We start from the raw sequence: 13,200 nt of genomic DNA, 5'->3' as shown, positions 1-13,200 counted from the left end.
AGACCTGCAGCTGCGACACAGCAGAGGCCAGGAAGACAGGAACTAAATGGACAGGCACCTGGACTTCTTGGCATAACAACAGACTCCACACCAGGCCAGGTACAGGCTAAGCCATCCAGCCATCACACACCTGGATGTCTCTTCTCTGTCAAGCATTCTGATGTTCTTCTTAAAGCCCAGAAGCCATGGGGGCTAAATGTTCTGAACATCCAGCAAGAGATGCTCTGTTTGAGCCTGCTGGTGTCATGAACATATCCCCCACATGCATGACACGTGGGACAAGAAAGAGGACTCTGTTTCCATGAAGACAAGGCTGAACATTTGAACAAATTGTTTCTAGAAATACTAAAATCTGATTTCAAACTACCATCAAGAAATTCACTGGTAAATGATTTGCAAAACCATACAACTCCAAAGGATTCTGAGCATAAGCATCTTTAAAGGTCTTAGGTTCTCTTCACAAACACAGAAGAAGAAATTTGGACTGTATGCCTGTAACATTATGGGTGCCATTTATATGCAAATCCTATGAAAGGCTGCAAAGAGCACAACATAAGAAGAGTTTTTATGTGAAAAGAATGTGGGTTTACTCTGTTTTTTAATTTTTTTTATTATGTTACATTTTTAAATTAAGGCAGGCCTGGTGCTTAGTAACCTCTGACCTCAGTTTTTCAGGAAGCTGCGGCAGAAATTCAAAGTCTTCTGGCCACCAAGGCTAGCCTGAGAAGTTTAGTAAGACCCTGTCTCAAAATAAAACACTGTATTGGAGGACTGTGGGTGTAGCTCAGTGGCACGGTTCTTCTTTATGTATGAAGCTCCAGGTACAGTTGACAGTACTGAAAGAAAAAAATAGCAACCAAGAGACTTGGGGCTACTGCAGGAACAATGGAGGGAGAATAGAGGAGAACATAATGGAGGCCAGAGGATGGACCTGATGGACCAGAGATGAGGGAGGTAACCTGTGTTCATACGCCACCAGACAAGATGCGAGCTAACCAGCACATCACAGGTATTGGTCCATGCCATGTCTTCACTGGAAAGCCTCAAAAACTGGAGAAGCTCTTAGCCTATGCATGAAGAAATAATGGATTCTGCTTGAGATAAGAAAGTTTGCAAAGAGACAATCTAGGCAGGCAGAGCCCAGCTGTGGGAACCTGTGTTGGGCCCTTCTCTCCCCCGACACCAGTCTCAGAAGTTTCAGGATTCAGACGGACAGACAGACTCATGTTGTTTAAGAGCTCAGGGTAACCCTAGGCTTGGACTGTTGGATTTGGATTCAAAGCTCAGTAGATTCCAGGTCAACATGAGCTTAGTAGCATTCAGCAGCTTTGTGAGCCCCAGGCAACTAGCACCACACAGGGCAGAGTTTTAGCCAGATGGACAATCTGTGGCCAGCTTAATCATCATCTAGGAAGATGATTCTATGAGAAATCTATGTCTGCAAACAAAGCTCTTCTTTCCCCCCCCCCCCAGCCACCCCCTCCCATGCAGCCACAGCCACACAGGGCTTTTTTAAGTGGAGGAGAAAAGTGAAACGGCACTGTGCTAGGTTACCTCAGGCATGGCGTCACTTCATACAGAATAATCCAAGTCCAGAGGACTTGATGTCAGATTGCTATGTGGTGGCCTCTTCGTGCTGTGGTCATAATCCCCGCGGCTGGGCATGTGGCACCTGAGTGGAATCAGCAGTCATGTGGGTGACCCCTTGAGGAGGCAGCCAATCTGAGGTCAAATGATGCAGGGGAAGAAAGAGAGAGAGAGACAACCCTATTTGTCCTCCAGTTGGATTAACAATGTGTGAAGAGGTTGATCTAGAGACTAACTGATACTAGATGTGCAAGGCAGACACAGAGCTGCCCCGTGATGCGACGATGGGTGGACATTTGCTGTCAATCACTGCCTCTGCTATGCTTCTTTTTGTAATAGTAAGGACTCTAGGTTACTCATTGTAAAATTCAAATACTAGCTTATGACAGAAATCTAACTCACTGGGTCACAAGATACCAAGAAGGTCTCAGCAATAAAACTGGAAAGTGAGCCAGTGAGATGGTTCAGCAGATAAAGATACTTGTGCCAGACCTAACAACCAGGACCCACATCATGGATGGTTCAGTGGATAAAGATACTTGTGCAAGACCTAACAACCTGAATTTGATACCCAGGAACCACATGATGGAAAGAGAGAACAGATTCCTGCAAGTTGTTCTCTGACCCCAATACACACACCTTGGCACACCCACGGCCCACACATGCACACTTAACTTGAAAGGTAAGGATGGAGGTGGAGACCTGTGGCCTCTGGTCTCCTCTAGACCCCATCTCTCACCTTAAGGTCAACTGTATGCCCCTATCTCACCACTTCTGTCCTCATGCTGGAAGAACGACATTGGTACCCCTGAGATTTGAATGTACAATTTAGAGCCAGTACTCCCAAGATTCCAAGTGCTCCCTTGGTCCATGGAAGGATTATTATTGGCCTAGTTTGTGTCACAGGCTTTTCCCAGGGCCAGTAAATAGAGCATTGTGTGGTATCTATTGTCACCCCCACACCTCTCTCATCACTCTTTCTACATATGGTCCCCATATGCCCTTAAAGAACTAAGTTTATTTATTTAGTGTGTTTATTTTATCCTCTTGATTACAAATAAAAAAACATACACGTGCTGGGAGGATGACTCAGTGAATAAAGTGCCAGACAAACATCAGGACCTGAATTCAGAACTCTGCCACCTCTGTGAGTCCCCATGATCAAGGTTCATTGACTCTGTTGGTCTTCTTTTGGAGTTCTTGTCCCCACCGGGTACCTCTATCTTTACCCCAACCACAAAACTCTCCAAGCTCCACCTAATGTTTGGCTGGGTGTCTCTGTATCTGTTTCGCTTTGCTGCTGGGTGGAGCCTCTCAGAGGACAGTTACACTAGGCTCCTGTCTGCAAGCACAGCAGAGTGTCATTAAGTGTCAGTGGTTGGCTCTCTCCTGTGAGGTTGGTCTTAAGTTGGGCCAGCCATTAGTTGGCCATTCCCTCGATCTTTGCTCCATTTTTATTCCTTCACACCTTGTGAGCAGAGTAAACTTTAGGTTGAAGGTTTTATGGATGGGTTGGTGTCCACTCCCTCCACTGGAGGTCCTGTCTGGCTATAGGAGGGGGTCTCTTCAGTTGCTATAACTCCCACTGCTAGGAGTCTCAGCTGGAGTCACCCCCATATCTTCCCAGGAGCCTACTCCATTGCAGGTCTCCAGCTTCTCTCAGAGATCTCCCCATTGGTTTCCCTTCTCTACCCTGGCCCTCTCACCTCCAGCCTCTATGTGGGTTGCCTTGTATGGCCTCAGTGGAAGAGGATGTGCTTAGTCCTGATGTGACTTGATGTGCCGGGGTGTATTGGTATGGGGTGGGGTGGTGCTCCACTTTTCTAAGAAGAGAAGGGGAAATGGGGGAAGAGGGAAGGCGGGATGGGACCAGGAGGAGGGAAGGGAGGGGGCTGCAATTGGGATGTAAAGTGAAAAAATAATAACATCAATAAAGACAGACAGACAGACAGACAAATGACAGATAGATAAAAGAATTCTGTTACCCATGAAAAAAAAGCCAGATATGGCTACACACAGAGACCCAAGAGTGGTTCACTGACCAGTGATTCTAGCTCCAGACTCACTAATGAACCTTTCAAAAACTAAGCTGAGACTGGCTGTGGTGGCGCACGCTTTTAATCCCAGGGCTTGGGAGGCAGAGGCAGGCAGATCACTGTGAGTTCGAGGTCAGCCTGGTCTACAAAGCGAGTCCAGGATAGTCAGGGCTACACAGAAGAGCCCTGTCTCAAAAAAACAAAACAACAACAACAACTAAGCTAAAGAGCTGTAAAGAAGGATACACCAGTGTCAACCTCTGGTTTTCACATGTACTCATCAATGAGTACACACACACACACACACACACACACACACACACTTCACAGAATTTATACATAGTCATGGTATATGACATGATGGTCTGATATAGGTCGTAGGGGGCATTTCTTCCCAACCCCAAGCTCCCGGAATAATGACTCATTAAATATTATTTGTATAATATTTATACAAATGCCTAGGCTCTTCTCTGACTAGCTCAAAACTTCAGATAACTCATTATACTAATCTACTTTCTGCCACATGCCTGGTTACCTGACCTCAGGCACCATGTAATCATCTTCCTCATATTTTGCCAGCTGAATCTTACACACCTGGCTCTATCCCAGAATCCTTTTTCCCTCCCACGTACGTGTTCTACCTCCTACTTCCTGCCTATTCTTTAGGCCATCAGATTTATTATCGACAGGTGCAACATCCATATAATACACACAGACTAAGGCTAGTTTTGTCACCTCACACACTCACTTTTGTGGTAACAACACATTAGCTTAATAGGTCAAATAGCGATTTCTCTGATTTTTATGTGAGTCTACAAATGTAGATACATTTCAGGCTAGCTCATCACTGCCTTCCTAGCACCTAAGCAGTAATTTGAACTATTTAATAAACAATTATTAATTGCTTTTATTTCATCTCACTGTACCTAATTAATAAACGTGTCTAGATACTCATGTATAGGAAAAGGTATGTACAGATTTCAGTGCCACTAATTGTTTCAGCATCTGTGGAGCATGTTGAACCCCAGAGGAGTCTACTGTGTTCTTATTTCCCAATTCTAACACACTAGTCCCTGAGTATACCAGTTCCCCGGGGGACACTCTATGCCATCTCTTGCTCTCACTCTGAGTTCCCCTATAGAACAAGAACAGAACATGGGTCTTTGTACAGGTGGTAGATAACAAATATGCCATGAAGTACTACACTGTGACCCCACATGGAGGAGTGGCAAGCCACCCAGAGGGTCTGCAGCCTGCAAAGTTTTGTTTGGGCAATTCCACTAGGAGATGGACCAACTAATCATGGCTAAACCCCAAGAAATAGCCAAGAGGTCCATTAACTTGGACCTCACAGCAGATATTAGTAGATCGGGGCAGACAGTGGACGTCTTTGGAAAATAAAGCCAAAAGTATCCCCAGGAGAATTCAAGGACCAGCCCAGGACTCTTCCCAAGCACCATGGCGACGTGGATGCCATGCAGTGGATGGAGAAGGGAGAGATGTCATTCTGAGAAGAGAAAAAAACCCTGGCAAGAAACATAAAGCTCCAAATTCATCTATCCCCAGTGTTGCGAACTAATTCTCCATTAGCACAAACACTAGAGAAAGATAAAGAACAACAAAGAAGATGAAGACTATCCGCCATTTTTTTTATTCTTCTCTCATGTATTATATCCTGACCACAGTCCCCCCCCTTCTCCTCTCCTTGTGAGAGGCCGCACTCACATTCGCCATTACAAGATGGCACTGACATCCTGTGTCCCAAACTGGTAAACAAGTAATCTGCGCATGTGCGAAGGAACTTTCCACTTGTTGTGCTCTGCCTCTCCCGTGGCGTCATATCACCTGATGAGTAACAGCCAATCAGGGACTGACACATCCTAAGCGGAGAACAGTTTCCTATATAAAGGATGGGTTTCTGCTGTTTGGGGTCTCCATTTTACTTGTCGTAAGCTTATGCTCTCCCTCTTAAGACACATTAAAGCTTTATTGCAGAAGGATCCTGTGTGTGCAGCGTCGTTCTTGCTGGCGAGACGGTAACGCGAGTCACATCTGGTGCCGCAACCCGGGAAATTGACCACACCATCGTCAGCACCTTCGGAGACCCCTTGACTTCAAGGAGGATTCAGAACTGCAGGGATAGGTAATTTCTGAGAGGTATGCATAGTTCTGAATTTCTTGGGCCGATTCTAGGAGTGATATTTTTTATTTTTTTACTTGTAAAAAATTGCCTAGAGGATGACAATTGCAAGAGGGCAGTAGAGGAAGGACAGGTCGCCCTAGAGGAAGTTCAGGATAGCATGTCAGAAACCGAACGTAGTGAGAGGTTGGGTGCGCGCAAGAAAAGGGATACCCGTAAAAGGAAAGAAGCTAAGAACCTTCCTGTAAAAGGAGTGCAGTTCCCCAGAAGGGACATCACAAGGACTTTACCCATTAAGGGAACTTGAGGCATTAAATATTGATAGCTCTGCAAGCTCTAGCCCCAATGCCTCTGACAATGAGGCTCTTGATTCAGAGGAAGAAGCAGAGTTAGAGGAGGAGGCAGCCAAATATGAGGAGGAGAGATACTACCCAGACGAACGAGGAAATAATAAAAAACCCTCCCATAACTCCTCTCGTAGGGTAACACCCACCGCTCCTCCACCCTACGAACTGCGGTCTGGATTTTCCTTTTGGCCGGAAAAGATTCGTAAAAAATTACACAATTTTTTTCCTGTTTTTGAAACAGAGAACGGGGGACGAGTACATGCCCCCGTCGAATATAACCTAATTAAAGAATTGGCTGAGTCTGTCCGCAAATATGGGGTTAATGCAAATTTTACCCTGGTAATGTTGGATAGAATTGGCACTAGCACCTTAACTCCTTCTGATTGGCAGATGGTAGCAAAAGCCACACTTCCAGACATGGGTCAATACATGGAATGGAGGGCTCTCTGGTATGAGGCCGCTCAAACACAAGCCCAAGCCAATGCTCTTGCCCTTACTCCTGAACAGAGAAACTGGACCTTTGACTTGTTGACAGGTCAAGGTCAATTTACTGTGAATCAGACAAATTACCATTGGGGAGCCTATGCTCAAATTTCACAGACAGCTATTAAAGCCTGGAAAGCGCTTTCTAAAAAAGGGGAATAGAGAGCGTTCTTCCCTCAGTACCAAGAGTGGCCATTTCCATGGCACTCTTTACCCTAAATTTTTTAAATCTAGATGATAAAGGCCATACTGCGGCAGAAAGACACTATTTAGAGCCCAGCAGGCCAAAAGAAATGGTCAAATGGAAGGATGTTCTGAGTAACAAATGGAAAGGACCGGATCCTATTCTTATAAGATCCAGGGGAGCTGTGTGCGTTTTTCCACAGGATGAAGACAATCCGTTTTGGGTACCAGAAAGACTTACCAGAAAAATCCAGACATTAAGAGAATTAAGAACTGCCATCATTCAAGTTAATTCCACATGCCTGGATCTGTCGCTTACAGAGGGACTTTCATCATGGATATCTTCGGCTTTCTCCTTCTTTAAGGAATGGGTTGGGGTTGGATTATTTGGAGCTGCGATCTGCTGTGGGTTAGTGTTGACCCTATGGTTGGTCTGTAAACTCAGGGCTCAAACAAAAAGAGACAAGGTGGTTATTGCTCAAGCACTTGCAGCAGTAGAAAGTGGGACCTCCCCTGATATATGGCTATCCATGCTTAAGCAATAAGTCGCTGGCTGCTCAGCTCCTGCACCCTCAGAGTCTCAGCTCATTGCAAGAGGTGGAGTGAGTAAGTTTCAGCAGCCCTGGAGAGTTGCATAGTGAGGCATTGCAGTAAAATGACTCTGCGGCAATATGAGCTATTTACCTCTGTCTCCACTCTCTTTAATGGGTGTCTTATTGCTTCCTAAATAAAGGAATAGGGGGAGACGGCGGCTTGGCGGGCAGCCTTTAAGTCCTAAATAAGGGCAATGAGTTTTCTCTCTCTTTCTTCTCTCTGCGTGGCCTTTGCACTCGACTGGGCCTAGTTGCCATTGCACGTCGAAAGGCACCCTATATCTGCGTGCACCCAGTGGCCGTTGCACCCCGCGGGGAAAATTGCCCATTGCACGCGGGACGGCACTGAGTGGTACCTCTAAAATGGTCCTCGATCGGTTGGTCCAGAGTCATGCTCCAGCCTTGATAAGACCATTTCCTTTTCCTAAGCTCATTGCCCATACAACAAACTGTAGCGAGCTGTGAACCTGATGTGGCGCCAGTTTTCACCTATTCTTTTAGTTAGGCCTTTAATTAAAAAGAGAAGGGGGAGATGTGAGAGGCCGCACTCACATTCGCCATTACAAGATGGCGCTGACATCCTGTGTCCCAAACTGGTAAACAAGTAATCTGCGCATGTGCGAAGGAACTTTCCACTTGTTGTGCTCTGCCTCTCCCGTGGCGTCATATCACCTGATGAGTAACAGCCAATCAGGGACTGACACATCCTAAGCAGAGAACAGTTTCCTATATAAGGGATGGGTTTCTGCTGTTTGGGGTCTCCATTTTACTTGTCGTAAGCTTATGCTCTCCCTCTTAAGACTCATTAAAGCTTTACTGCAGAAGGATCCTGTGTGTGCAGCGTCGTTCTTGCTGGCGAGATGGTAACGTGAGTCACATCTCCTCCCAGCCCCTCACCCACACAACCTCCTCTCTCCCCCAAAGCCACTCCTCCTCCATTTCCTTCAGAAAAGGGCAGGTTTCCCAGGTATATCAACCAAGCATGGCATCAAGTTGCCATAAGTCTAGGCACATCCACTCATATTAAGTCTGGACAAGGCAACCCAGTAGGAGGGAAAGGATCCCAAAAGCAGGAAAAAGGGTCAGGGATGGCCCCACTCCCACTGTTAGGAGTCTCATAAGAAGAGCAAGCTACACAGCTGTAACATATGTGCACAGAGCCTAGCTCAGACCCATACTGATCATCAGTTCCATCTCTGTACACCCCGATGAACTCATGAGAGTTGATTCAGTGGGCCACTTTCTTGGGCAGCCAGGCATTTCTACAGTCAACATGTTTGCCCATATTTAAATGTGTGAAGACATTAGAGAAGTGCCCTAAGAGACAATACAGTCCTCGAAAATAACACTTTTCTGTCCTCTTTCAATGTGAAAAAATAAGGTTCCAACATGGTGGTGTGAAACAGGAGAATCTAGAGGAGAGTGACAGTGTTGTCATGCTGCCCTAGGGAGCTCGAGTGTGTCCTTCTGGCTTAGGAGAACTAACCTCTGGGTTGGAACATGTCTCGGGAATATAAGACATTAAAACTGAAAAGCACTATGGGAAATAACTCCTGGAAAATGGGTGAACACAGGGGTGTGTAATCTTCCACTCTAGTGCAGGCCCTTTTCCGAGTCAGGTCTATATCCTATGCCGTTACCTGGGTGCCTTGAAGAACATCCATTTAGCAAAAAAACCTATGGGACAGGATCACTAGAAACTTAAAAGTTGGACAGTAAAAGGATGAATGTCTACGGAGTCTGCACTCAGGAGCCTACCTAGCCCAGGAATAGAAAGGAACAAACCTTCCTGTCTCAAACTATGTTAGAGCGAGGTGGCTCTCAAGAAAGAGGGCAGAGGAGACACAATTGTATGGCTTCCTAAATATAAGAAGAATAATATTCATCAAATGCATACTTGGGGCTAGGATACAGCTCGGTTGGCAGACAGCTTGCTCAGAGCGCACAAGGCCCTGGGCTCAGTCCTCACCACTGTATAAACATGGCTAAGCATCCCTGTAATCAGGCGGATGGACGTGGAAGGATCAGAAGAGCAAAACCAACAAAAATGAGTAGTAAATTCTCTATAAGTGCCACAGTGGGTGATGTTTGCCTTCTCGGCACTATAGTACAACGGATCCATGGTAGTTTTGTTCACAGTTAAAATCATTAGGGATCAAATAATAATAACAGCATCGACATGAAGTCAAACAGCTGTGGCTATTAAAAAGATAAGATTGCCTTCCCACATCTGGACAGCAGCTGGGTCTTAGTGCATCTGACTCAGGAAGTGGGGGTCCACACATATACTTGAAAGAGGCCAGTCTACAGCCAGCCAAGTGGCTCCAGAACCAAGGAGGGTAGGACTATGACCTAGGAGGACAGTCATAGCAGCAGCACCCAACCACAAATCCCTGTGTTTGGGGATAATCCTGAGACACACAGGCAGCAGCACCATAGACACTGACCAGTCAAGAAACTGCCTTCCTAGCACCTAAGCAGTAATTTGAACTATTTAATAAACAATTATTAATTGCTTTTATTTCATCTCACTGTGCCTAATTAATAAACGCGTCTAGATACTCATGTATAGGAAAAGGTATGTACAGATTTAAGTGCCACTAATTGTTTCAGCATCTGTGGAGCTGAAGATAGTTTTATTCAGGGCTGTCTCCTTGGAGTTGGCACTTGATGAAGTCCGTGCATTTCCACTTTGGTGGGTGTTTAATCATGTGGTTTCTCACCTCTAGGAGACCTAAAAGTTTACTCAGTTGTGCTACCTTCTACTTCAGACTATTCAGCAGCTGAGTCTCAGTGCAGAGAAGGGACAGACATGGGCACTGCTCCACAGTGTAAGAATCCGGGCTTTGCTGCAAAACAGCACAGACCAATACGATAAAGGAGTGGGGGAAAGGCTGATTTGTTTAAGAACTTGGCTCACGATGGAGGCTGGCCAAACCAAGGCCTGCAGGAAGCCCGGAGAGAGACAGAAGCCACAGTTGAAATTCAAAGCCTGTCTGCTCAGGGAATTGTGACTCTCAAAGGCCAGCCCTTTCTTTCTGTGGAAGCTTTCAACTGGCTACTTGAGGCCCGCCCACATCAGCCCCGCCCCCCACATCAGGCCCGCCCACATCAGGCAGCTCTGTTTTCTCTACCCAAAATCCCACTGGTTTAGATGTGCATCTCCAAGCATGCTCACACAGATATCCACAGAAACACTTGACCATCCATCTGGGTGTGTGGCTCAGCCAGGCTGGCACATAAAAATTAGCATCAAAAATAGAACTAACACCTGAATTTTCTTCCCTTCATAAACCTCATCCTATTTAATCAGGTGGCCCAGGAACATTCATGTTTTTGAAACAACCAATTTCCAGATTCTTACATTTTTCAAGGCAAGAAGTTGGGGCTGTGAATGGTAACACTCAACGAATGTATTCACTTTTGCATTTGGCTTGAATTCCCCCAGCCATAAACCAGCCGGAGCACACGTCAAAACCAAAATAGAAACAAAATATACTTTAAAGCAACGAAATCCATGATCCCGACTCTTTGATCGCCCAACAGCAGATCAACTTCACCACAAAATAACAATGACATTATTGGCTATACCCTTGGAGAGCCACGGGTGTTAGAAACAGAATATTTGAAATACGAATCACCAAGAGGCGAACGTGACGAACATGCACCACCTGCAAGCCTCTCTGCCAGCCAGTTCTCCTCCTCAGCCCAACCCTTGGGTGTGACTCTTCAATAGAGAAGAGATACATTAACATCATACTTTCCAGTTGTCCTAAAGTTTCTATTTCAACATTTCAAATTTTACTCTCTATGGCCCTTTTTTCTTCATTAAAGGAAGTGGGAGCAGAATAATTGAACTTTGCCCCTCTGTAGGAAGACTATATTAGATGAAGAAACATACCTCCACAGCTACTGAGATGCTGTTCACGCGGGAAGCTGCGTTATGGCCATTTGAGAACGCCACCCACATCCAGTTACCATCGCGCCACCTGTGTCACCTGCCCTCACACTTCTTGTGAGGCCTTAGCAGTCTAATCGCTCTGAAACCCTAAGTGTGGGGGGAGATACCTGGGGTCTAAAGCTGCCGGGTGGGTTCTGAATGGGTTTTAGAACTAAGCAATTCACTCATCTCAAACATCATCAGCTTAGAAGCAAGTGCCAGGATGGATGGCCAAGATTTCACAATGAATCCTGTTGCTGCAGACCCTGTTTTTGTAACAACCAAAATAATGAGATCTCAGGTTCAAACACCAATCTATCCTTTCCTCGAGACAGTGACCTGCTGAGCAACGTATTAGTCAACGCGCGCTGCCTTAACAAAACATCGTGGATGGGAGCTGGGCCTGAGCAGCAGGCACCGATTCTTCTCCTGGTTCCATTGTCAAGACCCCACAGAGTGGTTTGCTGAAGAGTCTCTCTTCCTTACAGAAACCAAGGAACCTTCTCGCCGAGTCTTCAAGTGGCCTTTCCTTCTATGTGTCTGTGAAACATTTCCACTGTCTCTTTCTTATCATTCATCAGGACTCAAACCTCTCAGACTGGGGCTCCAGACTCACAGTGTCACTTAACAGTCATTACTTCTGCACAGAAACTATTTCCCAATGAGAAGACACAATTTGCTCCACAGCGGCCATAGTAACCTACTGTTCTAGCTTGCTTTCTATGGCTGTGACCAAAAGCAACTTGGGAAAGAAAGATTTTATTTCATCTCACGCTCACACTCCCTCACTGAGGGAAGTCAGGGCATGAAGTCAAGCAAGAGCCTGGAGGAAAGAACTAACGCAGAAACCAAGGAGGAATGCTGCATACTGGCTTGCCTTTGATGGCTTCCTCCATCTTTCCTATATAACCCAGGACCAGCTGCCCAGGGTTGGCTCCATCCATAGTAAGCTGGGCCATACCACATCAGTCTTGAATAAAAACATATGTCCGATAGACATGCCCACAGGCCCATCTGATGGAGGCAATCCCTCACTAAGGTTGCTTTTCCCAGATGGCTGTAGTTTGGTCAAGTTAACAAAAACAAACAAACAAACAAACAAAAAACAACCAGCATGTTCACCTGATCGGTATTTTTCTACTCTCTAAACTTTATACGGAGGATTTTTTTTCTCCCCCCCCCCCTTTTTTTCTTTTTTCAGGAAAAGCTTCACTAGAGAAACCAAATATGTAGGAAGGTACAAACAAGGAAAATGCACCACTTATGAGATTTCATTTGTAGATGGCACCTTCTGAATGAACAGTGATAATCTCACTCTTAATGTTGAAAAAAACAACATTGTAGGTAGATACTGAAGAATTCAACCAGCCTCCTTACTGTTCTTGATCCTTGTTAATCCATCCCTATTCCAAATAATCCTGTGAGGAGGAAAGAAGGAAAGAAAAGGGAAAGAAAGAAAAAAGAAAGACAAAAAATGTTTCAATTTTTAAAAATCTTTATGACAAATTATAGAAAATGATTTTCTTGTTATTTTATATAATGTTTGGGGTCCTTTAATGAAAAGGGAATGGCTTTAAATTAACTTAAAATATACTTTCAAAATAGTCCCCAATAATTTACTTGTGCTCATGGACTAAATCCAACCCAACACGGCTATTAGAACCGAAACAGGGACACATCTGGCCTGACAGACTCAGGAATTACTTCTGGCATCTGGTCAACTTCCTCAAAGTTAACTACACTCACTTGAAAGACAGGAGACGGGCCTCAGCACAACACAATTCCTAAACACAGCTTTCAATAGAACTTATTTCTCACACACACACACACACAGAGAGAGAGAGAGAGAGAGAGAGAGAGAGAGAGAGAGAGAGAGAGAGGAGAAGAGAGA

Source organism: Acomys russatus, chromosome 20 (genome assembly GCF_903995435.1).
Source record: "Acomys russatus chromosome 20, mAcoRus1.1, whole genome shotgun sequence".
Classification (NCBI taxonomy): Eukaryota; Metazoa; Chordata; class Mammalia; order Rodentia; family Muridae; genus Acomys; species Acomys russatus.
This window is presented reverse-complemented; position numbering follows the sequence as displayed.